A 22,881-nucleotide genomic window follows, 5' to 3' on the forward strand; every position below is an offset into this window, starting at 1 on the left:
TGGTTTTTAATACGCGATTCACCCTCTCCACGGGGTTTGCTTGCGCGTGGTACGGCGGTACTTTCGCGTGGGTAATATGGTACGCAGCGCACAGTTCGTCGACGGCCTTATTCGCGAATTCCGTGCCGTTATCCGTCAGGAGCACCTCCGGGGTACCCCATCGGGACAGCACGAGATCTTCTAGCGCGGCAAGGATGTTTTTCGCGTTTGATTTTCGCAACGGCGCTACCTCCACCCACCGGGTAAACAGATCTTCAAAAACCAACAAATACTCGAACCCGGCGCGACTTCGGGGAAAGGGACCCATGACGTCCGCCGCAACCACAGTCCATGGCGTGTCGACGACCCGTCGACCCATAAGGCCCGCTGGTGGCACCTGCTGTACCTTACACTCCTGGCAACGCTCGCACGCTCGGACCATCAAAACTATATCGCGATACATTCCGGGCCAGTAGTAGTCGGCCCTCGCTCGCGCGTAGGTCTTTTCGACGCCAAGATGCCCTGCCTGGGGGTCCTCGTGGACTTCCGCAAAAATCCGCGATCGCTGCTCCCTCGGGAGCACCAATTTCCACGGCGCCAAGTCCGCTAGTATTGGCTCGACTAAGGGGTCCGCCCGGAAATGGTATAGACGCCCCTCGACCACCGACCAAGTTCGGAACTTGTGAGGGTAGTCCAGGACGTCCTTGACGCGATGTTGGTACCAGGGATCGACTACGACTTCCCAGACGGCCTTACGCTCCGTCCCTGGTTTGCCGTCACCAGCCACGTCGAGGGCGGCTAGCTGCTCCGTCCCCTCGTTTTCGCCCTCGTACATTCGCGATAGTGCATCGGGCACATGGTGCATCGCCCCCTTTCGATGTTTGATCTCGCAATCGTACTCGAGTAAGTCGAGCGCCCACCTAGCCAACCGACCCGTCGGATTTCGCAATTCCCGCAACCACTTTAGACTCGCGTGGTCGGTTATTACCGTGAAGTGATATCCTTCTAGGTATGCTCTAAACTTTTTAACGGCCCAAATCACCGCGAGACATTCCTGTTCGGTTGTGGAATACTTCCGTTCCGCATCCGACATTGTCCGACTCGCGTACGCGATCACACGCTCAATACCGCCAATAGTCTGGGTCAAAACTGCGCCAATGCCAAAGCTACTCGCATCCGTCTGTACTGCGAACTCGTGCTCAAAATCGGGACACGTTAAAACTGGAGCCGATGTTAACGCGGCTTTTATGCGTTTGAACGCCGCTTCCTGTTCGCTACCCCAGTCCCATCTCTTATCCTTACGCAATAGCCGGGTAAGGGGTTCCGCCACGCTCGCGAACTCGGGGATGAATTTACGACACCTCTTGCGTGAGCGCGGGGATTTGTCGGTCACCTGGGAACCAGAGTGTATTTGTATATATATATATATATATAATTATATGATACATTAATATAATAGAATATAAATGAAGGTAATTGAGGTAAATAATGTAATAATATAAAAAATAATTGTGAATGAAGAAATCATGAGAAAATGAAATAAAATAAAAAATCAGCGATAAAATAAAAATATTTTGGATTTTTCTAATAATTATACATAATTTTAAAAAATCGAAATATTGTGGGGAAAATTTTTTTTTTTCAATTTCCCATTTTTTAAAATTAACTTGAAAATTATAATATACATATATATATTCAAATATATATATATATATATATATATATATACATGTATATATATATTCATATAGATTTATATTATACATTGATATAATAAAATATAAATGAAGGTAATTGAGGTAAATAATGTAATGGAACAAAAAATGATTGTGAATGGAAAAAATCATAAAAAAATGAAATAAAATAAAAAACAAGCGAATAATTAAAAAAATTTAGGATTTTTCTAATAATTATACATAAATTTATAAAATTAAAATAATGTAAGAAAATTTTTTTTTTTTTCAATTTCCCATTCTTTAAAATTAAATTAAAAATTATAATATATATATATATACATATGTGTATATATATGTATATATGTATGTATATATATTTATATTATACATTGATATAATAAAATATGAATAAAGGTAATTGAGGTCAATAAAGTAATGTAACGAAAAATGATTGTGAATGGAAGAAATTATAAAAAAATGAAATAAAATAAAAAACAAGCCAAAAATTAAAAGTATTTAGGATTTTTCTAATAATTATACATAATTTCGGAAAATCGAAATAATGTAAAAAAAATTTTTTTTTTTTTATTTCCCATTTTTTGAAATTAAATTGAAAATTATGATATACATATGTATATATATATATATATATGTATACATATATATATACATATATATGTATATATATCTATATATATTTATATTATACATTAATATGATAGAATATAAATAAAGGTAATTGAGGTAAATAATGTAATAGAATAAAAAATGATTGTGAATAGAAAAAATTATAAAAAAATGAAATAAAATAAAAAATAAGCGAAGAATTGAAAATATTTGAGATTTTTCTGATAATTATACATAATTTTGAAAAATTGAAATGTTGTGGAAAAAATTTTTGTTCGTAATTTCCTTTTCTTCAGAAGTAAATTGAAAATTATCATATACATATATATATTCATATATATGTATACATACATATATATATGTGTATATATATATATAGATGAATGTATATATATGCAATATATATATATATATATAGATATATATGTATATATATATTCATATATATTTATATCATACATCAATATTATAGAATATAAATAAGGGTCATTGAGGTAAATAATGTAATAAAATAAAAAATAATTGAAAATGGAAAAATCATGAAAAAATGAAATGAAATAGAAAATCAGCGAGTGAAGAAAAATATTTGTGATTTTTCTAATAATTATACATAATTTTAAAAAATTGAAATATTGTGGAAAAATTTTTTCTCATCAATTTCCTTCTTTTCAAAAGTAAATTGAAAATTATAATATACATATATATATTCATATATATATATATATATATACATGTATATATATATTTATATATATTTATATTATACATTGACATAATAAAATATAAATAAAAGTAATTGAGGTAAATAAAGAAATAAAATGAAAAATGATTGTGAATGGAAAAATCATAAGATAATAAAATAAAATGAAAAATAAGCAAACAATTAAAAATATTTAGGATGTTTTTGATAATTATACATAATTATCAAAAATTGAAATGTTGTGAAAAAAATTTTTTTTTTCATTTTCCCATTTTTTAAAAGTAGATTGAAAATTTTGATATACATATGTATATATATATAAATATATATATATATATACATACATATATATGTATATGTATAATAATATATATTTATATTATACATTGATATAATAAAATATAGATAAAGGTAATTGAGGTAAATGAAGTAATGAAATGAAAAATGATTGTGAATGGAAAAAATTATAAAAAAATGAAATAAAATAAAAAACAAGCGACAAAATAAAAGTATTCAGGATTTTTCTGATAATTATACATAATTTTGAAAAATCGAAATGATGTAAAAAAAATTTTTTTTTCTTTAATTTTCCATTTTTTCAAATTAAATTGAAAATTATGATATACATGTGTATATATATATATATATATATATATATATATGTATACATACATATATATACATATATATGTATATATATCTATATATATTTATATTATACATTAATATAATAGAATATAAATGAAGGTCATTGAGGTAAATAATGTAATAAAATAAAAAATGATTGTGAATAGAAAAAATCATAAAAAAATGAAATAAAATAAAAAACAAGCGGATATTTGAAAAAATTCAGGATTTTTCTAATAATCATACATAAATTTATAAAATTGAAATAATGTAAGAGAAATTTTTTTTTTTTAATTTCCCATTTTTTAAAATTAAATTGAAAATTATAATATACATATAAATATATATATATATATATATATATATATATATATGTGTATATATATGTATATATATATGTATATATATATATATACATGTATATATATATATATATATGTATATATATATATATATACATGTATATATATATTTATATTTATTTATATTATACATTGATATAATAAAATATAAATCAAGGTGATTGAGGTAAATAATGTAATGAAATGAAAAATGACTGTGAATGGAAAAAATTATAAAAAAATGAAATAAAATAAAGAACAAGCGAATAATTAAAAGTATTCAGGATTTTTTTAATAATTATACATAATTTTGAAAAATTGAAATGATGTGAAAAAAAATTTTTCTCTTTCAATTTCACAATTTTTGAAATTAAATTGAAAATTATAATATACATATGTATATATATATATATATATAGATATATATGTATATATATATTTATATATATTTATATGATACATCAATATAATAGAATATAAATGAAGGTAATTGAGGTAAAAAAAGTAATGATATAAGAAATAATTGTGAATGAAAAAATCATAAAAAAAATGGAATAAAATAAAAAATGAGCGATAAAATAAAAATATTCGGGATTTTTCTAATAATTATACATAATTTTAAAAAATTGAAATATTGTGGAAAAATTTTTCTTCATTAATTTCCCTCTTTTCAAAAGTAAACTGAAAATTATAATATACATATATATATTCATATATATATATATATATATATATATATATATATATATATATATATATATATATATATATACATGTATATATATATTTATATATATTTATATTATACATTGACATGATAAAATATAAATAGAAGTAATTGAGATAAATAAAGAAATGAAATAAAAAATGATTGTGAATGGAAAAAATCATAAAAAAATGAAATAAAATGAAGAACAAGCGAATAATTAAAAGTATTCAGGATTTTTTTAATAATTATACATAATTTTGAAAAATTGAAATAATGTGAAAAAAAATTTTTTTCTTCCAATTTCACATTTTTTAAAATTAAATTGAAAATTATAATATACATATATATATTCATATATATGTATACATACATATATATATATGTGTATATATATAAGTATATATATATATATAGATGAATGTATATATATGTATATATATATATATATATATGTATATATATATATGTCTAGATATATATGTATATATATATTCATATATATTTATATCATACATTAATATCAGAGAATATAAATAAGGGTAATTGAGGTAAATAATGTAATGAAATAAAAAATAAGCGAGTGAATCAAAATATTTGGGGATTTTTCTGATAATTATACATAATTTTAAAAAATTGAAATATTGTGGAGAAAATTTTTTTTCTCAATTTTCCATTTTTTAAAAGTACATTGTAAATTATAATATACATGTGTATATATATATATATATAGATATATATGTATATATATATTGATATACATTTATATTATACATTAATATAATAGAATATAAATGAAGGTAATTGAGGTTAATAATGTAATAAAATAAAAAACGATTGTAAATGAAAAAAATTATAAAAAAATGAAATGAAATGAAAAATAAGCGAGTAAATAAAAATATTTGGGAATTGTCTGATAATTATACATGATTTTAAAAAATTGAAATATTGTGGAGAAAATTGTTTTTCATCAAATTCTCTCTTTTTGAAAGTAAACTGAAAATTATACTATACATAAATATATTCATATATATATATATATATATATGTATATATATGTATATATACCCACACAGCACAATATGTTTCAGAAATGTTTCAGAAATGTCTTATCAGAAACCTGTTATATTCCATTGCAACATTTCAGAAATATGTCAGAGATATGTCCATGTCCGCATATATAACTAACGTTTTATAGCTGACATATGTCAGAAATATGTCAGGAACATTACGGTAATATGTCAGAAATATTTCCGCGATATATTTCAGAAATGTTTCAGAAATGTCTTATCAGAAACATGTTATATTCCATTGCAACATTTCAGAAATATGTCAGAAATATGTCCATGTCCGCATATATAACTAACGTTTTATAGCTGACATATGTCAAAAATATGTCAGAAACATTTCGGTAATATGTCAGAAATATTCCCGCGATACATTTCAGAAATTTTTCAGCGATATATCTGAAAATGGTGACTGATATATTGCTGAAACATTTCCGAAAGATATAGTGAAAATATTTCTGATATATTCCACAATACATTTCAAAAATCTTTCAGGTAATAAAAAAAGTCCTGAATCTGAGTAAAATGATTAATTATATAGGTATCTTACAAAGTTATTTATTTTCAAATACATTATAAAATCCTACAGACTCATGTCCATATTAAGTCGTGTATCGAAGGCTTCTTTTGAAATATACATGAAAGTAAGTACAGTCTTCTTCTCAATATAAACTTATCGTTATATTATTATAATTATATTATTTTGGGAACAATAATGCATATGAAAATATAGGTTTCAATAATTAAGCTGATATAGGGCAGTTTTTTGCTTTACACAATATTTACAAAGAAATGTTACGTAACACACGTAGTAAATGTTACTACACATTAGGGTGGGCCAAAAAAAATGAGTATTTTTTTTTATTACTTTATACTCTGAAAATCGGTTGCTAGATACCTCTAAAGAATTCTCACCAAATATGAGCTCTTAATTTTGATAACAAGGTCCTCCGCTTTGCAATTTTCCATTTTTTCCTGAGTATTAGAAACAAAAATTCATATCTCTTTGACAACTGTTCGTTAAAAAATATCTCCCCTCATATTCTTGTAGGAAATCAAACGCTCTACAAAAAAGGTCTCTTACAATTTTTTCGTAAACCTTACCGTTTAAAAGATATCAAAGCTTAAAGTTTAATTATTTTGAGAGAAATTTCTGTTTTGCTTATGAATTTTTTAACTCGCTTACAAAAAATTTTGATGAATTGCACAACTCATAGTTTTGTAGGAAATTAACTGCTCTACAAAAATGGTGTCTTATGATTTGTCGATTAAGTTAAGCGTTTAAAAGATATTCATCGTCAAACTTCAATGCATACTAATTTAAACAGTTTTTGATGAATAATTCGAAAAATTTCAATTTAATTTATAAGCTTCATGAAAATTTATTCCAATGTGAGTTCCTAAGAAAAGAGAAATGTTTTAAACTATTTTTCTTTTATTTTTTTAGTTCTATATATTATAATATATATATAGTTACATATATTATATAGAACTAAAAAAATAAAAGAAAAATAGTATAAAAATATATATTAAAAATTGAAAATTAAAAAATATATTTTATTTTTAGTTCTATATATTATATAGAACTGAAAAAATAAAAGAAAAATAGTTTAAAACATTTCTCTTTTCTTAGGAACTCACATTGGAATAAATTTTCATGAAACTTATAAATTAAATTGAAATTTTTCGAATTATTCATCAAAAACTGTTAAAATTAGTATGCATTGAAGTTTGACGATGAATATCTTTTAAACGCTTAACTTAATCGACAAATCATAAGACACCATTTTTGTAGAGCAGTTAATTTCCTACAAAACTATGAGTTGTGCAATTCATCAAAATTTTTTGTAAGCGAGTTAAAAAATTCATAAGCAAAACAGAAATTTCTCTCAAAATAATCAAACTTTAAGCTTTGATATCTTTTAAACGGTAAGGTTTACGAAAAAATTGTAAGAGACCTTTTTTGCAAAGCGTTCGATTTCCTACAAGAATATGAAGGGAGATATTTTTTAACGAACAGTTGTCAAAGAGATATGAATTTTTGTTTCTAATACTCAGGAAAAAATGGAAAATTGTAAAGCGGAGGACCTTGTTATCAAAATTAAGAGCTCATATTTGGTGAGAATTCTTTAGAGGTATCTAGCAACCGATTTTCAGAGTATAAAGTAAAAAAAAATACTCACTTTTTTTGGCCCACCCTACTACACATACTATACTAGTGCGTAGTACGAAATGTAAAGTCGTGAACCAAAGGCTTCTTTCGAAATATACGTGAAAGTAAGTATAGTCTTTTTCTCAATATAAACTTATTATTATATTATTATGTTTATATTATTTTGGAAACAATAATGCATATGAAAATATAGGCTATAATAATTAAGCTGATATAGGGCAGTCTTTTGCTCTGCACAATATTTACGAAGAAATGTTACGTAATACACGTAGTACATGTTACTACGTATAGTTACTACTATACTAGTAAATATGGTGTATAGCAAAAGACTGCCCTGTATCAGTTTAATTATTATAACCTATATTTTCATATGTATTATTGATTTAAAAATAATTTAATTATTATAATATTATAATAATAAGTTTAAATCGAGAAAAAACTATACTTATTTTCATGTATATTTTAAAAAAAGCGTTTGGTTCACGACTTTACATTTCGTACTATACGTGCTTAACGTGCTTCATTCTAATAATACTTAATTTAGTTTGTTGTTCAACGAGTCGACGTTTATGTCTATCTGAATAGCAGTCGTTACTTTTTCTTTTACGTGTCATTTTCTGAAATCAAATATCATAAATAATACAAGTATAATAAAGTATAATATTCAATGTTGCGAACATAAAACTTTGAATAACAAAAGGTCAGTCAATAATTTCTCATTTGATGTGCAGGAAAATAAAAGTTTATTCTGAAAACAGTCTGAGAACTAATGTTTGTCAGGGTCTACTATACAGTTGACTGCAAAGTTAAGTTGTTTAACATAAAATATACACTGAAAATATGGACGTCATGCCACTATTGATATTAGATTAGTGTGATTGCCAATCGAATGGTAGCTGGTTACCCAATCATTTGATCAAACATAAACTAAATGATTGGTTAATAATAGTCTTACCTAAAACGTATGTTGTATATTTCGAATACACAGTTGACTGTCAGCTGCTCAACCTTTTCCTGCAATTATTACAGATGTTTCAAGATTTAGTTGTAAATACGTGAGTGTGATTCAAAGCAAATAACATGTAATTACTGATCGGCGGTCTCCACCTAGTCTGATATCTTTCTAACTAAAGCTAGATTACACGAGGCTCATGGTGGTATACGCCAGATTGAAATAACGTATAAGCAGAATGTTTTGTGAGAGTATATTCTGCTATTTTATAATCAACAATGATAGGAATGTGCATAAAACTGAAGCTGACATAGGACGTATATACAGAGCTCTGTACATGCCTTATACAGCTTTTTATGAAATAGCCTTGTTCTATTTGGGCCAGCGAGATACACTAAGTGTTTCATTAGGGCCCGTCTATATGTATAGCGTGAAAAATAATTATAATGCATAATAATATCCTATAATAATTATAGTTAAAATGTTAAAAACGTACAGTTTTGAATATACAGGCCTCAATCAGTAATTAACTAGTGAAAAGTAAACCGAAGTTTGATAACGGTCGGCGTATCTTCAAGTTTCAATTGATCAACAATTTAGTATAAATTAAAATTAGCCTTTATTAATAAATCGCGACACTATACGAATATCGGAATATGCATAATTTAATACTGCATAAGGCAATTATGCCGTATCGTGTGATTTTCCATCAAGGGGGAAAATCATCATGCAATTTGAAGGATAATTATCAGGACGAATTTTTCTTTGGTGAATCATTCTGATTTGGATAAACGAAGATCTGTTAACCAAAAAATATGAGAAAAAAACCAGAAATTTCCACACACAATTTCCACTATTTCTGACTTTTTCTAAATATTTGGTCAAACACTCTTAGTTCATCCAGATCACAATGATTCTCCAAAGGAAAAGTTATTCTGACAAAAAGTTATCCTTCAAATACGTAGCATGATTTTTTCAATTCTGTGGAAAAGCAAACGAGTACTCACTCGTGAGAGGTCAACTGCGGTTAGGAAATAACCTTGTTGAGTAAACTATAAAAAGATTTAATATTATAGATGTTTCATAGTTGGGAAGTCAACGATCGTAATTATTTTATTTAATTCACAGCTTGACAAAAAATTATAAGCAGTATAGTACTTTCTGTTCACACATAAGCCGGTATTTCAATTGCATACCATTCAACACGTGGTGGCCAAGGATAGCCGATTTAGCAAGCAAACTGCAGAACCGCGTACATAGCAAATATGCACGTAAATATGTAATTATGCCAAGTAGCTAAGGATATTTTTTGGTCTAATTCTCTACACATTTATTGGAAATTAAACATTTACTTACCAAATATCCACTTTTCTTGCCACGTGGGTTTCTGTAATTTTCTCAAGAGATCCGTGGTATCTAACGACCTGTGAAACGCGGTGCGAAAGAACAAGAAAGCTCGAGAATGAAGGATGGAAGAGTGCACGACGCTGCGCGACGGTGATGCGCGAAAAATTGGCGCGCGACGCTCGAGCACGTGCGCTCGAGTATGCGACGTGATGCCATATTTTTAGGGTTTTTCAGCGCTTCGTCGCAGATAAAACGCGAATAAATAAGGCGCGTTAATTTGAATTAATATAAGTACGACGGTAATTTTAATAAACATATACGTAGAATAAGAATGTGAATAAATATTATAATATTACAATTAGTGTAAACCGGTCACCCAGGAATCAAAAAGGAATGTTAATTGTTGATGAATTGTTTAGTTAAAATATAAACACTGCTTGTTTATTCTTATATAGTTCAGACGTAAATAACGAATATTTATATGTATCCGTTTAAGGCGTTCGAAACCACCACGTCCAATACTTGAATATTCTAAACATTGGAATTTGGAAGTATCTGGTCAATGTTATACTGGTTTTAAAGTAAACACGCATTCGGTGTGGACCACACTTTCGGACCCGTTCTCACGAGTCCCTTTGGCATCTCCCATATCTCCTATATCTCCCAAAATAATTATTTTTTCGACCTGGGACCAACGGCATTCTATTCTTAAATGTATTCTAGATTTTTCTAGATGGTTTTCAAAAAATCGATTTTTTGAAGCCGTCACAGTGGTGTTGTCCCTTAAGAGATATTGTTCGAGAAAATTGGTAGATTCAACAAGACAAATGAGAATTATGACGCCCAATTCGTATTCCGTCAAAAAATCTTCACTTCGGTCTTCTTGACTGGACGTAGCTCAGTATGCATAATCATTAAAGACCCATAACTTTATGAAAGGTATAAATATTGAAAAACTTTATGCACGTGTCCATTATGGAAAATTTGAAAAATGACAAATTTTATGAAAAATACTTATGTATACACACATAAACGGAAATATTACTGAAACGTTTCGAAAGTTCGGGTGATGTTATATTGCGCTTGAAATATTTCTGAAATATATTTATAATATCAAAAATGTTATATTGCATTTGAAATATTTCTGAAACGTTTCGAAGGTACCAGTGATGTTATATTGCATTTGAAATATTTCTGAAACGTTTCGAAAGTACCGGTGATGTTATATTGCGCTTGGAATATTTCTGAAATGTATTTATAATATCGAGAATGTTATATTGCATGTGAAATATTTCTGAAATATATTTGTAATATCGAAAATGTTATATTGCATTTGAAATATTTCTGAAACGTTTTAAAGGTACCAGTGATGTTATATTGCATTTGAAATATTTCTGAAACGTTTCGAAGGTACCAGTGATGTTATATTGCATTTGAAATATTTCTGAAAGGTTTCCGAAATATTGGGAATGTTATATTGCAATTGACATATTTCAGAAACATTTCAGAAATATTCCTGAAATTATGTAATGAATCTGAAATGTTGTAACATTTCGGAAATATTTCTGACATATTTCGTGCCGTGTGGGTATATATATATACATATATATATACATGTATATATATATTCATATATATTTATATTATACATTGCTTCAATAAAATATAAATAAAGGTAATTGAGGTTAATAAAGTAATGTAATGAAAAATGATTGTAAATGGAAAAATCATAAAGAAATGAAATAAAATCAAAAATAAACGAATAAATGAAACTGTTTGGGATTTTTCTGATAATTATACATGATCTTAAAGAATTAAAATATTGTGGAGAAAATTTTTTTTCTCAATTTCCCATTTTTTAAAAGTAAATTGAAAATTATAATATACATATATATATTCATATATATATATATGTCAAGGATAATGAAATGAATAACGAGGAGGATTATCACCGCTTTCTTCTATTCGGTCTCCAGAGAAACTACGGCAAAGATCAATAAACAGAATAAACATTGAGCAATTTGGATCTTGTTATAAACGTTGAATTTTTAAAAAGCTTTGTTCAATAAGTTAAGTTCCGTTTTTATCTTGTAAAAGAATAAAAAGGTGGTTCATCATGCGTCCCACACGCAAAACACAAAGTTCGCGAGTGTTATCTGGCCATTTTCCGACATCAGAAGTGGGATACCGAAGGGACGCGGAACCATCCATTTCAGAATTACCGTCCGAGACTCCTCAACGCAATTCTGATACTTCGGAAGATCGTTGGCAAATTTTGTTTGAGAATCAAAATAAAAATATGATGGAGTTAATTCGAAAAATGCAAAGTCCAACTGCTGATTCTCATCATGAAGTTACTTTTCCGCTATTCAATCCGGATGAGCAAAATATCAATGCACAAGCTTGGTGCTCGACAGCTAGCTTGTGTATGCAAGAACAGGAACTTCAAGGGAGCAAGTTAGTAAATGCGTTGAGTAAAGCTATGAAAGGATCAGCTGCATCTTGGTTTCCTCAAATCAGCTTTAACGGAATGACTTGGGAACAATTTAAAAACATTTTTCTCGCGCGATATGAAATTATTGAAACTCCCGCGGCGACGTTACTTTCGTTATATTCTGGACAGCCAAATGGAGATGAAAATATCGCTGCATATTCAAGTCGAGTTTTAAGTGTTCTTATTCCACGACTACAACTGATGAATTCCGAAGAAATTGCTGTTTCGATTGTTCTTTCTCATGTGGCTCAGTTGGATCCACGTTTAAAACGTTTGGCTCTTACTACGGAAATAAGTTCTCGAACGAAGTTACAACAAGAACTTATGGCAGTTGATTACCGAAAAAGAGCTTTTCCTTTTTCTCAAGCCAGAGAGGGCTCATCGTTCGATTCCAAACGATTGAGAACTTATGTATCTTCATTAAAATGCTTTCACTGTGGAAAATTTGGACACAAAATATCGGAGTGTCGAAGTCGTTCATTGAGCACCATCCCGGACAACTTTGGAAATCTTTCAAAGAAAATACCCTCCACCGCTGTGAAATCTTCTGTGACGTGCTTCAAATGTGGAGAAGTTGGACATGTTTCTACAAGCTGCAAGAAGTCTTCTGGATCTGGACAAAATACCCTTGCTCAAGGTCAAATGGAGCGTCGTGTTAATTCGTGTTCTATTCAACCGACTTTTGGCGAGTTACTACATTCCGGTGAGAAGTTTTCATTTTGTTTTGATTCCGGTGCTGAATGCTCTCTGATTAAAGAAAGCATTGCTAAAAAATTTTCAGGAAAACGTCAGAACTTTGTAGTCATTCTTTCCGGTATCGGTCCTTCCAGTATTCAAAGTGTCATTCAAATCTTGGCACAAGTGACTATAAATGATCATTGCCTGGAAATTTTATTTCATGTGATTCATGATGATTTTCTTAGTACTGAAATTCTTGTTGGAAGAGAAATATTATCTCTTGGTTACTCAATAGAAATGACAGTTGACAGTTTAGTTCTAAAAAGAATTCCGAGGGTTAATGTTTGTGAAGTAGACTATCATTCATTTAATTTTGACGAAATAAAAACAGACGTTTCTGAACTTGACAAACGTCTCTTGGTTGATGTTTTAAACAAATTTCGTTCAACTTTCGTCATAGGAACACCTAAATCTAGAGTAACGACCGGACAACTTGAAATTCGTTTGCTAGATCCTAACCGAACCGTGCAAAGACGACCTTATCGTCTTTCGACTGTTGAACGTCAAATAGTGCGAGATAAAATCAAGGAATTACAAGAGGAGAATGTCATCAGACCCAGTTGTTCTCCTTTTGCTAGTCCCATTATTTTAGTTAAAAAAAAAGATGGTTCTGATCGAATGTGTGTTGATTATCGGGAGCTCAACAATAATACGGTGGCTGATAAATATCCGTTACCGCTTATTGCTGATCAGATAGATAGACTAGGAGGTGCTCATTATTTTACATCTCTTGATATGGCTAGCGGTTTTCACCAAATTCCTATTCACCCAGATTCTATTGAACGGACTGCTTTTGTTACTCCTGACGGGCAGTACGAATATTTAGCAATGCCTTTTGGTTTGAAAAATGCACCTTCTGTTTTTCAGCGAGCAATTAACAAAGCTTTGGGAGATCTAGTGAATACGTCTATTATTTGTTATATGGATGATATTCTCATCCCATCAGAAACAATTATTGAGGGTATTCGAAAATTAGAAGTTGTTTTAGGGGCTTTGACTGAAGCTGGATTTTCAGTCAATCTAAAGAAATGTTCATTTTTGAAAACGAAAATAGAATTTCTTGGTTATCAAGTTTCGGCAGGAGAAATTCGACCAAATCCTCGCAAGGTTATCGCGTTGACTGCACTCCCGCCTCCTCAAACTGTTACTCAACTTAGACAATTTATTGGACTTGCCTCGTATTTTCGGCAATTCATAAAAGGGTTTTCTAAACTTGTTTGTCCTTTGTATAAACTTACTAATGGAAAGGGTAGGATTGATTGGAAACCTGAATTTGAGGAAATTCGAACAAAAATTGTTTCTCACCTGACGAGTTCTCCTCTTTTAATGATTTTTGATCCAAATTTTACTATAGAATTACATACAGATGCTAGCTCAGTTGGTTACGGTGCAATTTTCATCCAAAAAGTTGGTGGAAAGGCCCATGTTGTAGCTTATTTTAGCAAAAGAACTACAGAAATAGAGTCGCGATATCATTCGTATGAATTGGAAACACTTGCTGTTGTGAATGCTATTAGGCATTTTCGGCATTATTTACATGGTAGAAAATTTACAGTAGTTACAGATTGTAATTCTCTCAAGGCATCTCGTGCAAAACTTGACTTATCCCCAAGAGTTTATAGATGGTGGGCATTTTTACAGTCATTCGACTTTGATATTGTTTATCGAGAAGGAAAAAATCTATCACATGCAGATTTCTTTTCTCGAAATCCTTTACCTGAGAATGACAAACTGAATGTTGAAACTGTTGAGCAAAAACGTATAAATTTTTCAAAAATTTCTCACGGTTGGTTACAAGCGGAGCAGCAGAAGGATGCCGAAATTCGTGATCTTATTTCTAAATTAGAAAACGATGAGCTTGATTCAAATGTTCCTAATACATACGAACTTAAATCTGGAATTTTGTTCAGAAAAATACAGCGAAATAATGACACTCGTATTTTACCAATAATCCCTAAAGCTTTTCAGTGGTCTATAATAAATCATGTTCATGAATCGATTATTCATTTGGGATGGCATAAAACTTTAGAGAAGGCTTACCAACATTATTGGTTTTCTAATATGTCCAAATATGTCCGAAAATTTGTTGAAAATTGCATTACTTGCCGAATTTCCAAATCTACTTCTGGTAAAATTCAAGCTGAATTACATCCAATCCCAAAGAGTATTCCTTGGCATACTCTTCATATTGATGTTACTGGAAAGCTTAGTGGCAAAAGTAATATTAAAGAATATGTTTTTGTGTTTATTGATGCCTTTACTAAGTTTGTTTTTCTTTACCATACTTTTTCTATTGATGCTGTAAGTGCTATAAAAGCTTTAAAATCAATCGTCACATTATTTGGAGCACCGGTTCGTGTGATTGCTGATCAGGGGAGATGTTTTGCAAACAAAAATTTTCGTGATTTTTGTGCTTCCCATTGCATTAATCTTCATTTGATTGCTACTGGTACTAGTCGAGGCAATGGTCAAGTCGAACGTGTTATGAGTACACTTAAAAATATGCTCACTTCTGTTGAGGTTGATAATAATAGATCTTGGCAGGATTCTCTTGGAGATATTCAACTGGCACTGAATTGTTCCGTCAGTAGTGTGACTAAAGCTACTCCTCTGGAATTGATGATTGGTCGCGTAGCTAGACCGTTGAATCTGTTACCGATTACTGATTGTGAAAAAGAAATTGACTTATCGGAAATCAGAGAGCGAGCAGCCAATATGATTGAGATTAACTCGCAAATTGAAAAATCGCGATTTGATGCCCGAAAGGCAAACTTTTTAAAATTTTCTGTTGGGGATTATGTTTTAATTGAAAATCACGAAAGAAATCAAACAAAATTGAATTCAAAATTTAAAGGGCCATTTCGTGTTATTGAAGTGTTAGACGGAGATCGGTACATTTTAAAATCTTTAAATTGTAATCGAACGTACAAATACGCTCATGACCGTCTTCGAGCAATGCCTGACTGTTCTGTACCTTCAGAATTGGATATTGATTTTGATAAATCTTCTGAAGAGTCATTGAGTATTCAAGGTATTAAATTACAAATTTAATGTGTTATTTTTGGATTAATAACCTGTGACATCTTTGTTGGCGCACCTGTTATAAGAAATTCATCAGAATATTGGAGTAGGAAATGATTGTCATTCCCTTTGGTTTGAGCTTGATCCTAGTGCACACATTCATTACGCTTATTAGTTGCAAGTCAAAAAAAAAAAAACCTTACTCATTTCGGTGAGCGGAGATGGCGCAATGTAACGGCTAATGGTGTAGTGCTGTCGCATGAGGCGACTGTGTGTGGAAATGTTGATGTATGGACGGCTTGACGTTGTCATACGGTCACATATGTGAGGCCCAATTGATAATTGGCAATGTGTGTGGAAATTACATGTTTGGATAAAAATATAAGTCTCATGAGAGGAATGCAAGTCTTTTGAGAAGATTGTAGTTCTTGCTCTTGTGGAAAGAAGATGATTTCTATGAAATGGGGTGTTGTCAACAGTTTGTCACCGGACTTGTTATTTAGTACGGAATTTGTGATAACTTATGGATTTGTTAAAGCACATCGTGATTTTTGGAATGGTAATATGATCAGGTTGGCCGAACGGTCTGAATATCTTCTAATTTTTGTATTACAGCACACGAGGACGTGTGATTGTCAGGATTAGCCGTGTCAAGGATAATGAAATGAATAACGAGGAGGATTATCACCGCTTTCTTCTATTCGGTCTCCAGAGAAACTACGGCAAAGATCAATAAACAGAATAAACATTGAGCAATTTGGATCTTGTTATAAACGTTGAATTTTTAAAAAGCTTTGTTCAATAAGTTAAGTTCCGTTTTTATCTTGTAAAAGAATAAAAAGGTGGTTCATCATGCGTCCCACACGCAAAACACAAAGTTCGCGAGTGTTATCTGGCCATTCTCCGACATATATATATATATACATGTATATATATATTTATATATATTTATATTATACATTGATATAATAAAATATAAATAAAGGTAATTAAGGTAAATAAAGAAATGAAATGAAGAATGATTGTGAATGGAAAAAATCATGAAAAAATGAAATAAAATGAAAAATGAGCGAATAATTAAAAATATTTGGGAATTTTCCTGATAATTATACATAATTTCAAACAATTGAAATATTGTGAAAAAAATTTTTTTTCTCAATATCCCATTTTTTAAAAGTAAATTGAAAATTATAATATACATGTGTATATATATATATATATAGATATATATGTATATATATATTCATATATAATTATATGATACATTAATATAATAGAATTTAAATGAAGGTAATTGAGGTAGATAATGTAATAATATAAAAAATAATTGTGAATGAAAAAATCATAAGAAAATGAAATAAAATAAAAAATCAGCGATAAAATGAAAATATTTTGGATTTTTCTCATAATTATACATAAGTTTAAAAAATCGAAATATTGTGGGGAAAATTTTTTTTTCTCAATATCCCATTTTTTAAAAGTAAATTGAAAATTATAATATACATGTGTATATATATATATATATATATATACATGTATATATATATATACATATATATATACATATATATACACATATATATATATATATATATATATATATGTATATTATAATTTTTAATTTAATTTTAAAAAATGGGAAATTGAAAAAAAAAATATATGTATATATATATATACATGTATATATATATATATATATGTATATATATATATATACATGTATATATATATTTATATATATTTATATTATACATTGATATAATAAAATATAAATAAAGGTGATTGAGGTAAATAATGTAATGAAATGAAAAATGACTGTAAATGGAAAAAATTATAAAAAAATGGAATAAAATAAAGAACAAGCGAATAATCAAAAGTATTCAGGATTTTTCTAATAATTGTACATAATTTTAAAAAATTGAAATATTGTGCAAAAATTTTTCTTCATTAATTTCCCTCTTTTCAAAAGTAAACTGAAAATAATAATATACATATATATATTCATATGTATATATATATATATATATACATGTATATATATATTTATATATATCTTTATTATACATTGACATGATAAAATATAAATAGAAGTAATTGAAGTAAATAAAAAAATGAAATGAAAAATGATTGTGAATGGAAAAAATCATAAAAAAATGAAATAAAATAAAAAATGAGCGAATAATTAAAAATATTCAGGAATTTTTCGATGATTATACATAATTTTGAAAAATTGAAATGTTGCGGAAAAGATTTTTTTTTTCATTTTCCCATTTTTTAAAAGTAGATTGAAAATTTTGATATACATATGTATATATATTTATATATATATATACATACATATATATATACACATATATGTATATTTATATTTATATATATTTATATTATACATCAATATAATAGAATATAAATGAAGGTAATTGAGGTTAATAATGTAATAAAATAAAAAACGATTGGTAATGGAAAATATTTTAAAAAAATGAAATGAGATAAAAAATAAGCGAGTGAATAAAAATATTTGGGATTTGTCTGATAATTATACATAATTTTAAAAAATTGAAATATTGTGGAGAAAATTTTTTTTCATCAATTTCCCTCTTTTTAAAAGTAAACTGAAAATTATACTATACATAAATATATTCATTTATATATAAATATATATATATATGTATATATATGTATATATATATGTATATATATATATATACATGTATATATATATTTATATATATTTATATTATACATTGATATAATAAAAGATGAATAAAGGTAATTGAGGTAAATAAAGTATTGAAATGAAAAATGATTGTAAATGGAAAAAATCATAAAAAAATGAAATAAAATAAAAAACAAGCGAATAATTAAATAAATTCAGGATTTTTCTAATAATTATTCATAAATTTATAAAATTGAAATAATGTAGGGGGAATTTTTTTTTTTTCAATTTCCCATTTTTTAAAATTAAATTGAAAATTATAATATACATATATATATATATATATATATATATATATATATATGTGTATATATATGTATATACATGTATATATATATTTATATATATTTATATTATACATTGATATAATAAAATATGAATCAAGGTGATTGAGGTAAATAATGTAATGAAATGAAAAATGACTGTGAATGGAAAAAATTATAAAAAAATGAAATAAAATAAAGAACAAGCGAATAATTAAAAGTATTCAGGATTTTTTTAATGATTATACATAATTTTGAAAAATTGAAATAATGTGAAAAAAAATTTTTTTTCTTTCAATTTCACATTTTTTAAAATTAAATTGAAAATTATAATATACATTTATATATTCATATATATGTATACATACATATATATATATGTGTATATATACAAGTTTATATATATATATAGATGATTGTATATATATGTATATATATATATATATATATATATATATATATATATATACCGGGACAATCTCTTGAAACTATACATATAACGCGCATGCGCCAAATAATTTAATCTCATTGGTCGGGGAGATCGCGCCGCGGTGATGTTTTCATCTGCTGAGCAAGGCGCCAACGTACACAAAATGAAACAAAAGCTGTAATTCTCTCGCGCGTAAAGCCGTGGATTGAGGTTATGCTGCTGTTTATTTTTACGTAGCGTGAATTGTCTAAGAAGAATAGTATCGTTCAGCAATACCGTGGTTGATTTCGGAAGATATTCAACCGACGCAATAAAGAATTTAACGGAAAAGCAAATATCAAATGATACAGAAATTGGGTGTTATTTATTGAAAGAAGAAATCTGAAATTCAAAGTGAAATGTCATTAACAAGTGGGAGTCTGGACAAACAGAAGTAGGTAAGTAAAAACAATGTTTATTGTGAACAGATTCTTTATTTACATAAAATTAAAAATAAATGAATGGTTGAGACCCAGTAGATATTTCCAGAGTCGATTCGTTACGGTGCAGTGCTCGAGAAGTCAGTAATTAGTGCCGATGAACATGAAATAAATAAAAGAAATGAGTAACAAGGAATAAAGAAATTATTCATCTTAAACACGAAGCTTAGGAGGACAAAGAGTAGCAATTAACAGAAAACGTACCCGACGCAATACTCACAAAAACCCTCGCCGACATCATTGATTAGTTGACAAAGTTTTTGCAGCTCCATTGTACAATAATCAATGTTCCGTTAACAAAGAGGGTTCACCAGATATCCAAGAATAAAAAGAGAAAAAGAACAACAGTTAATATTACAGTGTAAATCATGCTATCAATGAAAAATTAGGAAACAAAACAATAACTTACAAGACAATCGTCCGATAACACTGGGAGACCAATCTCCACTCTTCTGATCACCCCTCGTCTGGCCATTGGTTGCCTTTCAAAAAGTGCTGCCTTTTTTTTTGCCTTCAAAAATACCGAAAGATCCTGTTTGATAATAATAGCTTCTAATATTTTCAGGTACGAAATAATTCATTGTCAAAGCGGGACTAAATTTGTCAGGCATGGAAGCATGTAAGTAAATTTCCAATTACGTGATCTTTGACAATGACAATATTTTAACATGGATTCAATGATAAGATTCGTTTTGTTTTCAGCAGGCTCGAAGTTTAAACTTTAATTAACACGAGGACAATTATGCCTTACCTGATGGTCAAAACGTTTAGGTGGCAAGGATCCTGGTTTCTCGAGCGGTGCAATCATTAGCACCATCGAACCTGGTTGTTTCGTCAGACATCAGGTGCCAGAGTGAATTTTATCAGGCCATCGCCACCTTCTTAACATCAGTTGAGGCAAAATTGAAGAGCGGGATATACTACAGATCATAATGGCTGAATATTCCATCATTTTACTTTGATCGAGCCGAAAGCGATAAGTTTGTTACTTAACCGTTGCTGCCAATTCATTCTACCGAGGAATCATTCTGTGCACCATTGTAATTTAAGCATTATTATTGACCAGCATTGTTTTTCGAACTTTATACCATTTGATTTGATATCCTATTTTGAAGCTTACTTTTACTCTCTTTGGCATTGAATTCAGATGAATAGTTTTTCAAGTCCTCAATTAGATTTTAGGGTTGAATTTTGCTAGGCAAACTGAATCAATCTAAATCTAGAACTGTTAAATAAGTTCAGTTAAAAATGTCTTTAAATTTAATCTTAGTTGACGGTGTCATCTGGCTAGCTAGTTGCACGATAACTTGAAACCAAATTCAATTTTACACTCTTTATAGGGTCCTACGCTAAGACTGAAAGCTTGTGAATTTCCATGTACCGCAATTATTTCTGCATTTCATGTTAGCATTATCTGGAGCAAAAAAAATCCCATTTTGAGATTGAAAATGGAACCTGAAACACAGAGTTATTCAATAGCTCGAATTGAAAACCAAGAATTTTATAATGGTTTCTGCAACAAAGGGACTCTTTCCAAATATCCTTGTTAGAAGGTGATGTTCGGAGGACTATGAACAAGATATTGTATCGGATTAAATTATTTGGAAAAAAATCTTCGTAAACTTTGTTAAAAATTAGATATTCATTTATTTTGATGGAACAAGGGACACAATCTTTACATTACTTTAAAATTGACATTACTCTAAAACATGATTGTCCTTGAAGCTAATTGTGACATTGAGGCGCATTTTGAGAAACTTGATTTTCAACTTGTGTCACAGGATGTGATTTACATTCCTGAGTTCTACGCTTTCGATTAGATTTTCTTTGTTTCGAACCGCACTAACATGAAATACAGAAATCATTTTAATAAATCTAATGTTACTTGAATTTTCAATTTGAGTATTAGGTTCCCTTCATTTATTTAATCGAACATCATTGAAAATTTGCGAAATAAATTCTGATAATCATTCGGAAATTTTAAATAGTAGTAGCAATAATTTGTTAATCAGAAAAAATACATTGACTATCGACTATTCGTAAATTTTGTTGAACTATTTTCAAGAAAAAAAAGATTCACAGTTCCGTTACAGGTAGTGAGATATTTAAATTTCTTGAACGCTCGGTTTAATGTCTCATTTTCGAAAATGATAAAATTCAATATTACCGCCTGAAATCACAAAAGAGTAAGAAAGTTGCTTAGTTGCTTGAAAGTGGCGATGATCTTTGTACGTCTGACAAATTGAATGGGCAGATAACAGTGAATATCAGAGATGTAATTATTTTAGCCGTATCACCTGTTGATAGATAAAAATTCCATTGTTATTTCTAATGTACGAAATAATAAAAATGATCAAATAAAGTGTTCGCACCTACCTGCTGCCTTTCTTCCAAGCACCCAACATTTAAACAGATTTCTCATTTTAGTCGAATAAAGCCAATTTTCAAAGAGCATTAGCATCAACTTTCCGAGTCACTACCTCGACTGTTTAAGATTCTAACCTCAAAAATTCGTATGAACTACAACGCCGCCAGAAACAGAGTT

General features: G+C 28.9%; 2 long non-coding RNA genes across 2 annotated transcripts; one reads left to right on the top strand and one right to left on the bottom strand.

Moving 5' to 3' along the window:
* Positions 1-8,252: 8,252 nt before the first annotated feature.
* Positions 8,253-10,363, bottom strand: LOC124218452 (uncharacterized). The gene is made up of 3 exons (XR_006883102.2): positions 10,205-10,363; positions 8,852-8,910; positions 8,253-8,513 (listed from the first exon to the last, which is right to left on the bottom strand). It is a non-coding gene; the product is annotated as an uncharacterized lncRNA (long non-coding RNA).
* A 9,515-nt stretch (positions 10,364-19,878) lies between these two features.
* LOC138191008 (uncharacterized) lies at positions 19,879-21,289 on the top strand. The gene is made up of 3 exons (XR_011177228.1): positions 19,879-20,294; positions 20,902-20,955; positions 21,039-21,289. It is a non-coding gene; the product is annotated as an uncharacterized lncRNA (long non-coding RNA).
* Positions 21,290-22,881: the final 1,592 nt, after the last annotated feature.

The sequence above is a fragment of the Neodiprion pinetum genome, chromosome 5 (assembly GCF_021155775.2).
Source record: "Neodiprion pinetum isolate iyNeoPine1 chromosome 5, iyNeoPine1.2, whole genome shotgun sequence".
NCBI classification, from domain to species: Eukaryota; Metazoa; Arthropoda; class Insecta; order Hymenoptera; family Diprionidae; genus Neodiprion; species Neodiprion pinetum.